Raw genomic sequence first — 13,507 nt, forward strand, 5'->3', positions numbered from 1 at the left:
TTGAACAATTGTCAGATGCTGGTTTGTACACAATTCAGCTGGTTTTAACAGTATACTGTACAATCTACAGGGCTAGATTATTTGTGGTTCCTTTTTATACAATGTCCTTGCTGCAGGCCATTGGATATGCAATTTTAAACTCCTACCTCCAAAAGTAAACAATCTTAAAGGGACGTTCCAGTCCACTAGTGTACTTTAGCTTAAAACCTCTATATGTGTGGTGTCTATTTTTATTTTTTTGTTGTTGTAAAGAGAAGATTTCAATAGAAATTTACACTTTTTTATAAATTTAAAATGGTTACACCTTCCTGGCTTTTCAAGCAGAGAGGTTCTGTTACTTACTGATTTGGGTAGCCTATTTGAATTGGCAGCAATTACGGAGAGCACCTGCTTTGCAAAGACTTCTTATCGAGCTGCATTGGGAAGTCTGTGATTGGGCAGCCCCCCCAAGTCTGAGCGGGGTTAGAAGAGGAGGGCTTACAAGAGCAGCAGCCAAGAAATCTGCAGTTTTTCAAACTGTTTTTTTAGATGCAACAACAATGAAACCATGCATAATAGTTTTCATTTGGGGTATATCTACGAAACATTGATTTAAGAAAAAAATATATTTTGTATTTGGACAGTGGGCTTTTCCTTGAATTTTGGTTGATCTAATTAAACTGCAGTAATGAGATGCATTAAAAAAGCCAGAGGGCCATTTTGGTGTAATGCTTTCATCTAGTGCCTTGACCCTAATACATTTTTCTAGAATTAAAAATCTCACATCAAATTAGAAAAATTCTTCAGCTGTTATGTTTCGGAGGTTAGTGCTTATTAGCCACAAACGTGCAGGTCTCCAAAAACATGGTTTTGAGTGTAAAACTGAAAGATTTGGTTATCTTTAGTTTACACATATTTTTTGCTATGAAGCACAGGCATTTTCTTGTGCATCAAAATCTCGTTATACAATGCAGAGTTAACAGGTATTATTATCCAGCACATCAAACGGCTTCTCTGCCATCGTAGATGCATGTATAACCGCTATTTGACCTTGAATGTGTATTTTATAATTACACAAGACCATTAAAAACCTATAGCATTTTCATTACTGACTAGGCTTCTGCAATGTATATACACTAATTTAAATAACTCAAATACAGCCTTCAGTTTTTTTTATTGTTTTTTTTTTATATAAAGGAAAAAAGACAAATTTCTTGCCAAGTTTTCACTGCTCTTTAAACTAATCACAACTTGTTTGTTTCCAAAGTTTTATTGTTCTATTATCCATCCTCATCAGGTCAGAGTAGTGTTTAATCACAACCTAATAGGATATTTTAATGATATATCACTTGACTGCTTAGTTCAGGAGTCAGCAACCTACGGCACATGTGCCAAGCATGGCATGCCAGGTGCCTTTACACAGCACTCAAGGCTGCTAGGCCAGAGCCTGTTTGGCTCTATCAGGAGTCCCAGTGAAACTTCAGATATCTGCTAGTGAAAAAAGGTGGTGAGGGACAATCTTCAATTTAAGCATTGCAGCACGTAGATACCCAGCACTTGTGAACGGAAATCCACAATGGAGTAGACCTGCCCTTGACCTGTACCTGGCCAGCCTGATCCCCACCGGAACCCCCAAGGAAGCCATCTACACAGAGCTGCACAATAAGCCTCCCCTTCATACAAATAATGCAAGCATCCCATACCAATACATACATACATACATACATACCCCACAAAACCACTGCCAATAATAGAAACTAGAATGTCCCGGCCTTATTGGATAGCTAAGCTACATTATGCCTATCCCATGCTTAAACTCCTTACTACTTCAGCTGGAAGACTATTCCACGCATCCACTACCCTCTCAGTAAACTAGTACTTCCTGATATTATTTTTAAACCTTTGCCCCTCTAATTTAAGACTGTCCTCTTGTTGTGGTAGTTTTTCATCTCTTATAGTCTTCTCTTTTAATGTGTTGATTCCCTTTATGTATTTAAATGTTTCTATCATATGCCCCCGTCTCGTCTTTCCTCCAAACTATACATGTTAAGTTCCTTTAACCTTTCCTTCTAAGTTTTATCCTGCAATCCATGAACCAGTTCAGTAGCCCTTCTCCGAACTCTTTCTTAAACATCAATATCCTTTTGGAAATACGGTCTCCAGTACGGCGTACAATACTAGTGTGAGGTCTCACTAGGGACGTGCATGGGGAGAATATTCTGTGCGATTTCGGAACTTCTGGACTACGGATGTTCTCTTGCAGCCGCTTAGTAGATAACTCCCTAATTCCCATGGTATTAGGAAGCTATCTACCAAAAGGCTGAAAGACCTAAATTGGGCTTTCAGTCAAATTTACTAATGCTAAGTAAAGATTACGAAGTATTACTAATATCTGCCCTTACTCGCTATACTTTAGGGCCCCTGCTCACCGCTCAGGGCACGCGTGGGGGCTTGGGAGGGGAGGGGACAATAAACCCCTACCTACTCCCCTCACCCTAAAAATAGTGAGGGGGGGAACAATAACTACCTGTAAAAAAAGAAATAAAACTTATCATTTGATGTTTTCTTTTTTTCTAAAATCATATTTTTCAGCCCCAAAAAAGGCTAAATAAAAAAACCATAATACCCATAACACTTAAAAAAAAAAAAAAAAAAAAAACCCAGACGCTGAAAAAGTAATCCACCCATGGAGGGCACCGCGCAGACTGAGCCCTGCAGGGCGGGGGAAGGCTTATAAAGCCATCCAATCAGAGTACTCTGACAGGTAAATGAAGAGACTGACAGGTTGGTCCCCCCCCCCCCTTATTCTGATTTAGGGCCCCCACCCACCGCACAGGGGTGGGGGCCGGGGAGAAGGACAATAGGTCTCCCCCTTCTTTGAAGTAACTTACAGGGACTTAGTTATTGTTCCCCCCTCACTATTTTTAGGATGAGAGGGTTAGGTAGGGGTTTATTAATTTTTTTTTGGCAGAAAGGGGTTATTAAGGGTTTGGTTTCCCCTAGTCACATGGGGGGGTTATTCTTCTTTAGGGCCCTCACCCGCCGGTCGGGGGGGGGGAGGACAATAGCCCCTTCTAATTTAGGGCCCCACCTGTCGCTCAGGGACCGGAGGGGAGGACAATAGCTCCCCCCATTTTTCTGACTTAGGGCCCCCACCTGCCACTCGGGGGGGACACACGATAGAATAGATGCCCCCAGTGTCATCCAGGGCCCCCACCCGCCACTCAGGGGTGGGGGCCGGGGGGGAGCAATAGGTTCCCCCTTTAGTTTAAAAACCCCCACTTGCGCTGCACGGGTGGGGACTCGGGAGGGGGGACACTTGGGGGGGAGCGGGGGTTGTTTTCTTTAAAAAAGGCTGCTCACTGTTTACTAGACATGCCCCTACTCGCGGTATAGCGAGTAGGGGAAGAATTTACTAATACTAAGTAATCTTTACTTCGTATTAGTAAATTTGGCTGAAAGACTAATTTAGGTCTTTCAGCCTTGTGGTAGATAGCTCCCTAATACAGTGGGAATTAGGGAGTTATCTACTTACTCATTCCCATCCATTGACTGGCTAAGTAACTTACATTTTATATGAATGTGTTACTTGATTGTTGTAAGTGTTGCAAATGCTTGCAGCTGAATGTTTGTATACTTTTTATTTAAACTGGTATACAGTGTAACATTCTTCCACTGGGTATATTGGTACTTAGGCAATTTGGAACTTCGGCTATTCGGAAGTATTCGAATGTCCGAATTGCCCGAAATTAATCCGAATTGGCATTCGGAACAAAACAAATTGCACATGTCTATATCTCACCAGTAGTGATGTACCGAACGGTTCGCTGGCGAATAGTTCCTGGCGAACATAGCGCGTTCGCCACGGTGGGCGAACATATGCCCGGCTCGATCCGCCCCCTATTCGTCATCATTGAGTAAACTTTGACCCTGTGCCTCACAGTCAGAAGACACATTCTAGCCAATCAGCAGCAGACCCTCCCTTCCAGACCCTCCCACTTCCTGTACAGCATCCATTTTAGATTCATTCTGAAGCTGCATTCTTAGATAGCGGAGGGAAAGTGTAGCTGCTGCTCATTTGATAGGGAAATGGATAGCCAGGCTAGTGTATTCAGTGTCCACTACAGTCCTGAAGGACATCTGATCTCTGCGGTAAGGACAGCACCCCAAGAAGCCCTTTTTAGGGTTAGAACATCAGTCTGCTTTTTTTCCCTGTGTAATCTAATTGCAGTTGCCTGCCTGCCAGCTTCTGTGTCAGACTCACAGTGGATACTGTGCCCACTTGCCCAGTGCCACCACTCATATCTTGTGTCACAATAGCGTGCATTTAAAACCCCAATTTTTTTTTTTACACTGTTATAGATTGAATAGCAGTTAGTTGTCTGCAAGCGTCTGTGTGTCAGGCCAATAGCGTGTACTCTGCCAACCTCTGCCAGTGCACAGTGCCACTCATATCTGGTCTGGTGTCACAATAGCGTGCATTTAAAAATCCAAAAACTTTTTTCACTGTTATAGATTGAATAGCAGTTAGTTGTCTTCAAGCAGGTGTCAGGCCTACAGCGTGTACTCTGCCAACCTCTGCCAGAGCACAGTGCCACTCATATCTGGTGTCACAATAGCGTGCATTTAAAAACCCAAAAACTTTTTTCACTGTTATAGATTGAATAGCAGTTAGTTGTCTTCAAGCGGGTGTGTCAGGCCTACAGCGTGTACTCTGCCAACTTCTGCCAGTGCACAGTGCCACTCATATCCGGTGTCACAATAGCGTGCATTTAAAACCCAAAAACTTTTTTCACTGTTATAGATTAAATAGCAGTTAGTTGTCTTTTAAGCGGGTGTCAGGCCTATAGCGTGTACTCTGCCAACCTCTGCCAGTGCACATTGCCACTCATATCTTGTGTCACAATAGCGTGCATTTAAAACCCCAAAATTTTTTTACACTGTTATAGATTAAATAGCAGTTAGTTGTTTTCAAGCGGGTGTGTCAGGCCTACAGCGTGTACTCTGCCAAACTCTGCCACTGCATACTGCCACTCATATCTGGTCTCACAGTAGCTTGCACGCATAGTACCACTAATCCAAAAAAAATGACAGGCAGAGGCAGGCCACCCCGCAGGGGCCATCGTGGTCGTGGTGCTGTGATTCCCTTTTCCCCTAGAATAATGCCCAGTTTTCAGAGGCCACGTACCCTGAACTTGAAAAGTTCTGAGGACATAGTTGACTGGCTAACACAGGACACCCAATCTTCTACAGCTTCCGCTCGGAACCTTGACGCACCATCCTCCTCCAGCTTAGCTTCGGGCACCTCTCAAGATACTACTCACCCGCCTGCCGCCACCACCAACACTAGCACCACAGCCGCTTCACTTTATCTGTCAGAGGAGTTATTTACACATCCGTTTGAAGAAATGAGTGATGCGCAACCATTATTGCTAGAGGATGTAGATAACAGGGATATGTCTCAGTCAGGCAGCATTACACACATGGACATACGGTGTGATGATGATGATGTTGTACCCACTGCTGCTTCTTTTGCTGAGTTGTCAGATACAAGTGAAGCGGTTGATGATGACGATGCGTCCATGGATGTCACGTGGGTGCCCGCTCGGCAAGAAGAAGAACAGGGCGAAAGTTCAGATGGGGAGACAGAGAGGAGGAAGAGACGAGTTGGAAGCAGGGGGAGGTCGTCGCAAGGAGCTAGTGGCACAGTCAGACAGCATGCATCGGCACCCGGGGTCAGCCCGACAGCACGCCAACCAACGCATGCTGTGTCCACCACCAGAATGCCATCATTGCAGAGCTCAGCAGTGTGACATTTTTTTTTGTGTGTCTGCCTCTGACAACAACGATGCCATTTGCAAAAAGAAACTGAGTTGTGCGAAGTCCAACACCCACCTAGGTACAACTGCTTTGCGTAGGCACATGATCGCACATAACAAACGCCTATGGGATCAACACATGAGTACAAGCAGCACACAAACTCAAAGCCGCCATCCTCCTCCTGGTCCAGCATCTTCAGCCACATCAACCACTGCTGTCCTCCTTGCCCCCTCTCAACCATTCGCCACTCCGTCTCTCGCCTTGAGCAGTTCCCGCTCATCTGCCCACAGTCAGGTGTCTGTCAAGGACATGTTTGAGCGTAAGAAGCCAGTGTCAGAAAGTCACCCCCTTGCCCAGCGTCTGACAGCTGGCTTGTCTGAACTATTATCCCGCCAGCTTTTACCATACAAGCTGGTGGAGTCAAAGGCGTTCAAAAAATTTGTAGCTATTGGGACACCGCAGTGGAAGGTACCCGGACGAAATTTCTTTTCACAAAAGGCAATCCCCAACCTGTACTCGATTGTGCAAAAGGTAGTAATGGCATGTCTGGCACACAGTGTTGGGGCAAGGGTCCATCTGACCACTGATACCTGATCTGCAAAGCATAGTCAGGGCAGGTATATCACCTACACTGCGCATCGGGTAAACCTGCTGACGGCTGCCAAGCATGGAATGCGTGGTTCTGCAGAGGAGTTGGTGACACCGCCACAACTTGCAGGCAGGTCCTACTCTATCCTCTTCCATAACCTCCTCGGCTGAGTCCTCTTCTCCTGCTGCGTCTTGCTCCACCTCAACGGCACCCCCCCCAGCTCCCCAGGTACTATTCCACATCCCGGATACGGCAGTGTCACGCCGTCTTGGGTTTGACTTGCTTGAAAGCAGAGAGTCACATCGGACAAGCACTCCTGTCCTCCCTGAAAGCACAGGTGGAAAAGTGGCTGACTCCGCAGCAACTGGAGATCGGCAAAGTGGTTTGTGACAACTGAACAAATTTGTTGGCGGCATTGAAGTTGGGCAAGTTGACACATGTGCCGTGCATGGCACATGTGTGTAATCTGATTGTACAACGCTTTGTGCATAAGTACACAGGCTTACAGGACGTCCTGAAGCAGGCCAGGAAGGTGTGTGGCCATTTCAGGCGTTCCTACACGGCCATGGCGCACTTTGCAGATATCCAGCGGTGAAACAACATGCCAGTGAGGCGCTTGATTTGCGACAGCCCGACACGTTGGAATTCAACACTCCTAATGTTCGACCGCCTGCTCCAACAAGAAAAAGCCGTTAATGAATATTTGTATGACCGGGGTGCTAGGACAGCCTCTGGGGAGCTGGGAATTTTTTTGCCACGTTACTGGACGCTCATGCGCAATGCCTGTAGGCTCATGTGTCCTTTTGAGGAGGTGACAAACCTAGTCAGTCGCACCGAAGGCACCATCAGCGACATCATACCATTTGTTTTCTTCCTGGAGCGTGCCCTGCGAAGAGTGCTGGATCAGGCCGTAGATGAGCGTGAAGAGGAAGAGTTGTGGTCACCATTACCACCAGAAACAGCCTTATCAGCATCGCTTGCTGGACCTGTGGCAACGCTGGAAGAGGATTGTGAGGAAGAGGAGTCAGAGGAGAAATGTGGCTTTGAGGAGGAGGAGGAGGAGGAAGACCAACCACAACAGGCATCCCAGGGTGCTCGTTGTCACCTATCTGGTACCCGTGGTGTTGTACGTGGCTGGGGGGAAGAACATACCTTCATTGAGATCACTGAGGAGGAGGAACGGGAAATGAGTAGCTCGGCATCCAACCTTGTGCAAATGGGGTCTTTCATGCTGTCGTGCTTGTTGAGGGACCCTCGTATAAAAAGGCTGAACGAAGGGAGAACGACCTGTACTGGGTGTCCACGCTACTAGACCCCCGGTATAAGCAGAACGTGGCTGAAATGTTACCAAATTACAACAAGTCGGAAAGGATGCAGCATTTGCAAAATAAATTAAAAAGTATGCTTTACACAGCGTATAAGGGTGATGTCACAGCATGTGGCGAAACCAGCTTCGCCACTGTGAACTGGAGAGGCCTGGCTGCTAGCCTCCTGCCCTGCGACTACGGCCCATGGACATATTGCTCTATAAACACTATATTTGGGCATGTAATAATTTATATTGCTGCTACTGGCCCTTTAAAATCAGCGATGGACATATTGGGACTTTTGGGACTAATGTCCCTTTAAGACTTTGTAACATATCACAGTAATACTGTCTTAAATATTATGTAGGTATTTATGTGTTCAGTTAAACTGGGGATATGTAGAAATGTGTGTTTTATGTGTTAAATGTATCAGTATGTAATTTTATGTCTTTTACTGTCTTTTTGCAACCATGTGGTTAATGGAGTCTGACTCTAGTCCTAGATAATTGGATTACTTCTCCAATTATCTCCAGGGCAGAAGGGAGGAAGCCGGGATGCATTGTGGGGGATGTTTTACTTCTGTTTGAGCCAGATTGTGCCATGCTGCAAGCCAGGGCCCAAAAGATACTTTTAGTAACTTTTAAACCCCTGTTCGGATTCATGCCATTTTTTAATATGTTGTTCCCCTGAATGGATTGATTGTGGATATGTATTTTTATGTGAATGTGATGTATGGTTTTAAAGTTATGAAAGTTGTGTAAAAGTATATTTTACTCTGTATGCATAATGGGATTATGTGTCACACTAAGGGGAGGGGATGTGTGGGATGTAACATCTATGTCATTGGTTCTTTTATGCCTCCCCCTGGGTGTGGCCTGTATGTGTGAGTTGGAAATAAAAGCCAGACTGGGTGTCCCAGTCTAGAGTTCTTGCTTAACCCTCAAAGCGATGTGTCGTCTCGGTCTTTGGGGGAATGGGATTGTATGCTGACTGCCAAGAGTGTAAGCCGATGTCTGCTTTTCTTGTTCAGCTGTTCCAGTGTTCGTGTGGTTCCAGTCGGGAGAATGGTGTTTGCAGTAGCTGCCTGTGCATCTGGAAAGGGGATTATCGCCTAAACTGGGTTTTATCCTCTTGTAAGTGAAACGGTCCGTTACAAGGGACCCTCGTATAAAAAGGCTGAACGAAGGGAGAACGACCTGTACTGGGTGTCCACGCTACTAGACCCCCGGTATAAGCAGAACGTGGCTGAAATGTTACCAAATTACAACAAGTCGGAAAGGATGCAGCATTTGCAAAATAAATTAAAAAGTATGCTTTACACAGCGTATAAGGGTGATGTCACAGCACAACGGGAATCTAACAGGGGAAGAGTTGAAAGTAATCCTCCTCCTCCCACGACCACGCCGGCAAGGACAGGACGCTTTAAAGACATGTTGTTGATGGAGGACATGCGGAGCTTTTTAAGTCCTACGCATCGCCACAGCCCTTCGGGATCCACCCTCAGAGAACGACTCGACCGACAGGTAGCAGACTACCTCGCCTTAACTGCAGATATCGACACTATGAGGAGCGATGAACCACTTGACTGCTGGGTGTGCAGGCTTGACCTGTGGCCTGAGCTATCCCAATTTGCGATAGAACTTCTGGCCTGCCCCGCTTCAAGTGTCCTGTCAGAAAGGACCTTCAGTGCAGCAGGAGTTATTGTCACTGAGAAGAGAAGTTGCCTAGGTCAAAAAAGTCTAGATTACCTCACATTTATTAAGATGAATGAGGGATGGATCCCGAAGGGACTGACAGTGGGCGATACATTCGACTAAAAAAGGCCTGATGAGATGAGCTGCCTTGGGCTAAAAATGGTCCACACGCTGCTGTATTTTAGCTCTGAATGCTGGTTGACTTGCGTGACTTATCCGCCACCAACTAGGGTTCAAGCCGCAATGTTTTAGGGCACTTTCTGCCTGGGAAACAAACATTAATTTTTCTGGCCGCTGCTACAGCAGCGGCTGCAACAATACCTAATTTTTCGGGCCTCTGGTGCTGCACTGTGGCTTCAAAAACCAAACCAAAAAAAAGGCACATAACAGGGATTATACTGATAGGAATAGTACTACTTAACACACCACTCCTATCTGGTGGCACATTAGATTGCACGCGCAGTGCCCCAAATTTGAAGTAGGAGGACCGACCAAGCATCTTTTTCCATCTCCCGGTTCCTAAAATCGATGCCATATACACGTCCCCTGATAGGGCGCCAGCTCGTTATTCTTTTGGGCGCCAGCTCGTTATTCTCTTTTTCACTTCACTAGGGACACTTTACTGCACTATGGGCACTTAGACCCACTCTTTGTCTTGCACAGTGTTATTCCTAGCCAGCATCTGTGATGGGAAATCAGGCAGTCATCTAAACGTTTAGATTGAGCTTTAGCTTAGAACACCCTTGAAGGTGTTTAAGGAGAGGATTTAGAGGATTCTTCTTAGACCTCTCTTAGTCTTTATAGCCCTTCTACCTATCCAACATTTCTGGAAACTAGCTAAGAGAAAGGGTGGCTGTGTGTCTGTGATACATTTAACTTTATATCACCTTATTGACACTTTTTATGACAGCATCCCTCCGGTCTCCATACTCTCTGCCTATACCCACCTATTTTTAGAGGGAATTTCCTTGCCCCTGGCAATATTATATAATAGGTAATAGTAATACCATTATTACACAATTAGCCACTATAGGGGAATGAGTATAGTATCCCTTTGTTATTTATAAATGATACAATAAAGACTTTTGTCCATTACTCAATTTACTTTAACAAAGGGTACTAACCACGGTATTAGGAAGCATTACTCTGCTTTCCCTTTCTCCCTCTATTATACACCTATGCTCACTAGGACTTGTGGGTATCACTTTATTATAGTTGTCTAACCTTTTCCTATGCCAGTTTTAGATCTCCTTCTTGGGAGATTTTTTCTATTTTCAGTTTATTAGCATACCTGGGTACAAGCCCTCGGTGGGGCTGGCACCACCACCTGACCACATTTCCTCGTTTCTTCCACTCATACCACTTTTTCCATCTTTGAAGGGGTTTGGCGAAACAAGGAAATAGTCCTCTACTCGTAACAGTGATTTAACTGATAAGAATAGTACTACTTAACACACCTTATAATAACGCAGAGAGAGGTAACACAGAGAGAGGAGTCTGAAGAAGAGGAGTCAGAGGAGGAAGGTGGCTTTGAGGAGGTGGAATACCAAACACTGCAGGCGTCCCAGGGGGCTTGTTGTCACCTTTCGGGGACCCTTGGTGTTGTACGTGGCTGGGTGGAGGAAGAGACCTTCAATGACATCAGTGAGGACAAGGAACGGACATGGCTAGCTTGGTATCCAACCTTGTGCAAATGAGGAGTTTGTGGTTGTGCAAATGGACTGTTTGCGGTTGTTTGCGGTGCGTTAAATGGGGAGTTTGGTCTGTCACTGTGAAGCGGGGTAACCCTCACACTACCTGATCGATACAACATCATACAGTAGGTCCCCCCTCATTATTTTTATGGCCCCCACCCACCGCTCACGGGTGCGGGCGGGAGGACAGTAGGTCCCCCCCATTGTGATTTATGGCCCCCACCCACCGCGCAGGGGTGGGGGCCAGGGGGAGGACAGTAGGTCCCCCCCCCTTTCCTTATTTACTGAATATTCCCCTGTATAACAATGTTTGGCATTTAGTGAATATTCCCTATTCTGCTCTGTGTCAGTGTGTATCAGGGTCTCTGAGGACAGGTGTCAATCCATATCTGCCAAGTGACCCTATTTAGGGGGAACAGTCCCTATTCTGCTCTGTCAGTGTGTATCAGGGTCTCTGAGGACAGGTGTCAATCCATATCTGCCAAGTGACCCTATGTAGGGGGAACAGTCCCTATTCTGCTCTGTCAGTGTGTATCAGGGTCTCTGAGGACAGGTGTCAATCCATATCTGCCAAGTGACCCTATTTAGGGGGAACAGTCCCTATTCTGCTCTGTGTCAGTGTGTATCAGGGTCTCTGAGGACAGGTGTCAATACATATCTGCCAAGTGACCCTATGTAGGGGGAACAGTCCCTATTCTGCTCTGTGACAGTGTGTAGCAGGGTCCCTGAGGACAGGTGTCAATACATATCTGCCAAGTGACCCTATGTAGGGGGAACAGTCCCTATTCTGCTCTGTGTCAGTGTGTAGCAGGGTCCCTGAGGACAGGTGTCAATACATATCTGCCAAGTGACCCTATGTGCGGGGAACAGTCCCTATTCTGCTCTGTGTCAGTGTGTAGCAGGGTCCCTGAGGACAGCTGTCAATCCATATCTGCCAAGTGACCCTATGTAGGGGGAACAGTCCCTATTCTGCTCTGTGTCAGTGTGTATCAGGGATTCTTAGGATAGGTGTCAATCCATATCTGCCAAGTGACCCTATGTAGGGGGAACAGTCCCTATTCTGCTCTGTGTCAGTGTGTATCAGGGTCCCTGAGGACAGGTGTCAATCCATATCTGCCAAATGACCCTATGTAGGGGGAACATAGGGGGAACAGTCCCTATTCTGCTCTGTGTATCAGGGATTCTTAGGATAGGTGTCAATCCATATCTGCCAAGTGACCCTATGTAGGGGGAACAGTCCCTATTCTGCTCTGTGTCAGTGTGTATCAGGGTCCCTGAGGACAGGTGTCAATCCATATCTGCCAAATGACCCTATGTAGGGGGAACAGTCCATATTCTGCTCTGTGTCAGTGTGTATCAGGGTCTCTGAGGACAGGTGTCAATCCATATGTCAAGGTGTCAATATGTCATATGTCAGGTGTCAATCCATATCCATTGTGATTTAGGAATGTTAGGTGATTTATGCCCTTTATGGATTAAAACCAGACTGCATCAACTGTGTAATTTTCCATGGGAGTTTTGCCATGGATCCCCCTCCGGCATGCCACAGTCCAGGTGTTAGTCCCCTTGAAACAACTTTTCCATCACTATTGTGGCCAGAAAGTGATGAAAATTTTATGTTCGCGACATCACTACTCACCAGTGTTCTGTACAAGGGCATGAGCACATCCCTCTTTCTACTGCTAATACCTCTCCCTATACATCCAAGCATTCTTCTAGCATTTCCTGCTGCTCTATTACATTGTCTGCCTACCTTTTAGTCATCTGATATTTATTGCCCCTAAATCCCTTTCCTCAGATGTTGAGGTCAGGACTCTATCAAATATTCTATACTCTGCCTTTGGGTTTTTATGTCCAAGATGCATTATCTTGCACTTTTCCACATTAAAAAGCGGCCACAGCTCCCATTTTTCTAGTTTACATAAATCATTTGTCATTTGGCTTATCCCTCCTGGAACATCAACCTGTTCCATATCTTAGTATCATCAGCAAAAAGACATACCTTACCATGAAGACCTTCTGCAATATCACTAATAAAAATGTGTGTGGGTCTCTGACTTCGTGTATATATTGTGGCAGATACCGGCAAGTACACTGTTCAAAACCTCATTAAAAGACTATAACTCTCCCCTGGCTTTCTCTTCCCTCTACCGTCCATGAGTTCTGAGAGCAACGCTTCTCTCTGTACCAACTCTACTCTGTACAATGAGCCAGAGCACCCCAATCTCATCAGCGGGACTTGTCTGCTTCCCTTGGAACTCTGCGGACAGCACACCGGTCCTGTCATATTCACTCATGGTTCTTGCCACTTTCCCAGTGTCCTATCAGAGCGCTTTTTGGAGGAGAGCTATAGTCCATCAGGGGGAACCCTTTTGCCTTGTCCCCCTAGAAACCCTGTTAAAACACTGGTGTGACTACAAACAC

The sequence above is a fragment of the Pelobates fuscus genome, chromosome 11 (genome assembly GCF_036172605.1).
Source record: "Pelobates fuscus isolate aPelFus1 chromosome 11, aPelFus1.pri, whole genome shotgun sequence".
Taxonomy (NCBI): Eukaryota; Metazoa; Chordata; class Amphibia; order Anura; family Pelobatidae; genus Pelobates; species Pelobates fuscus.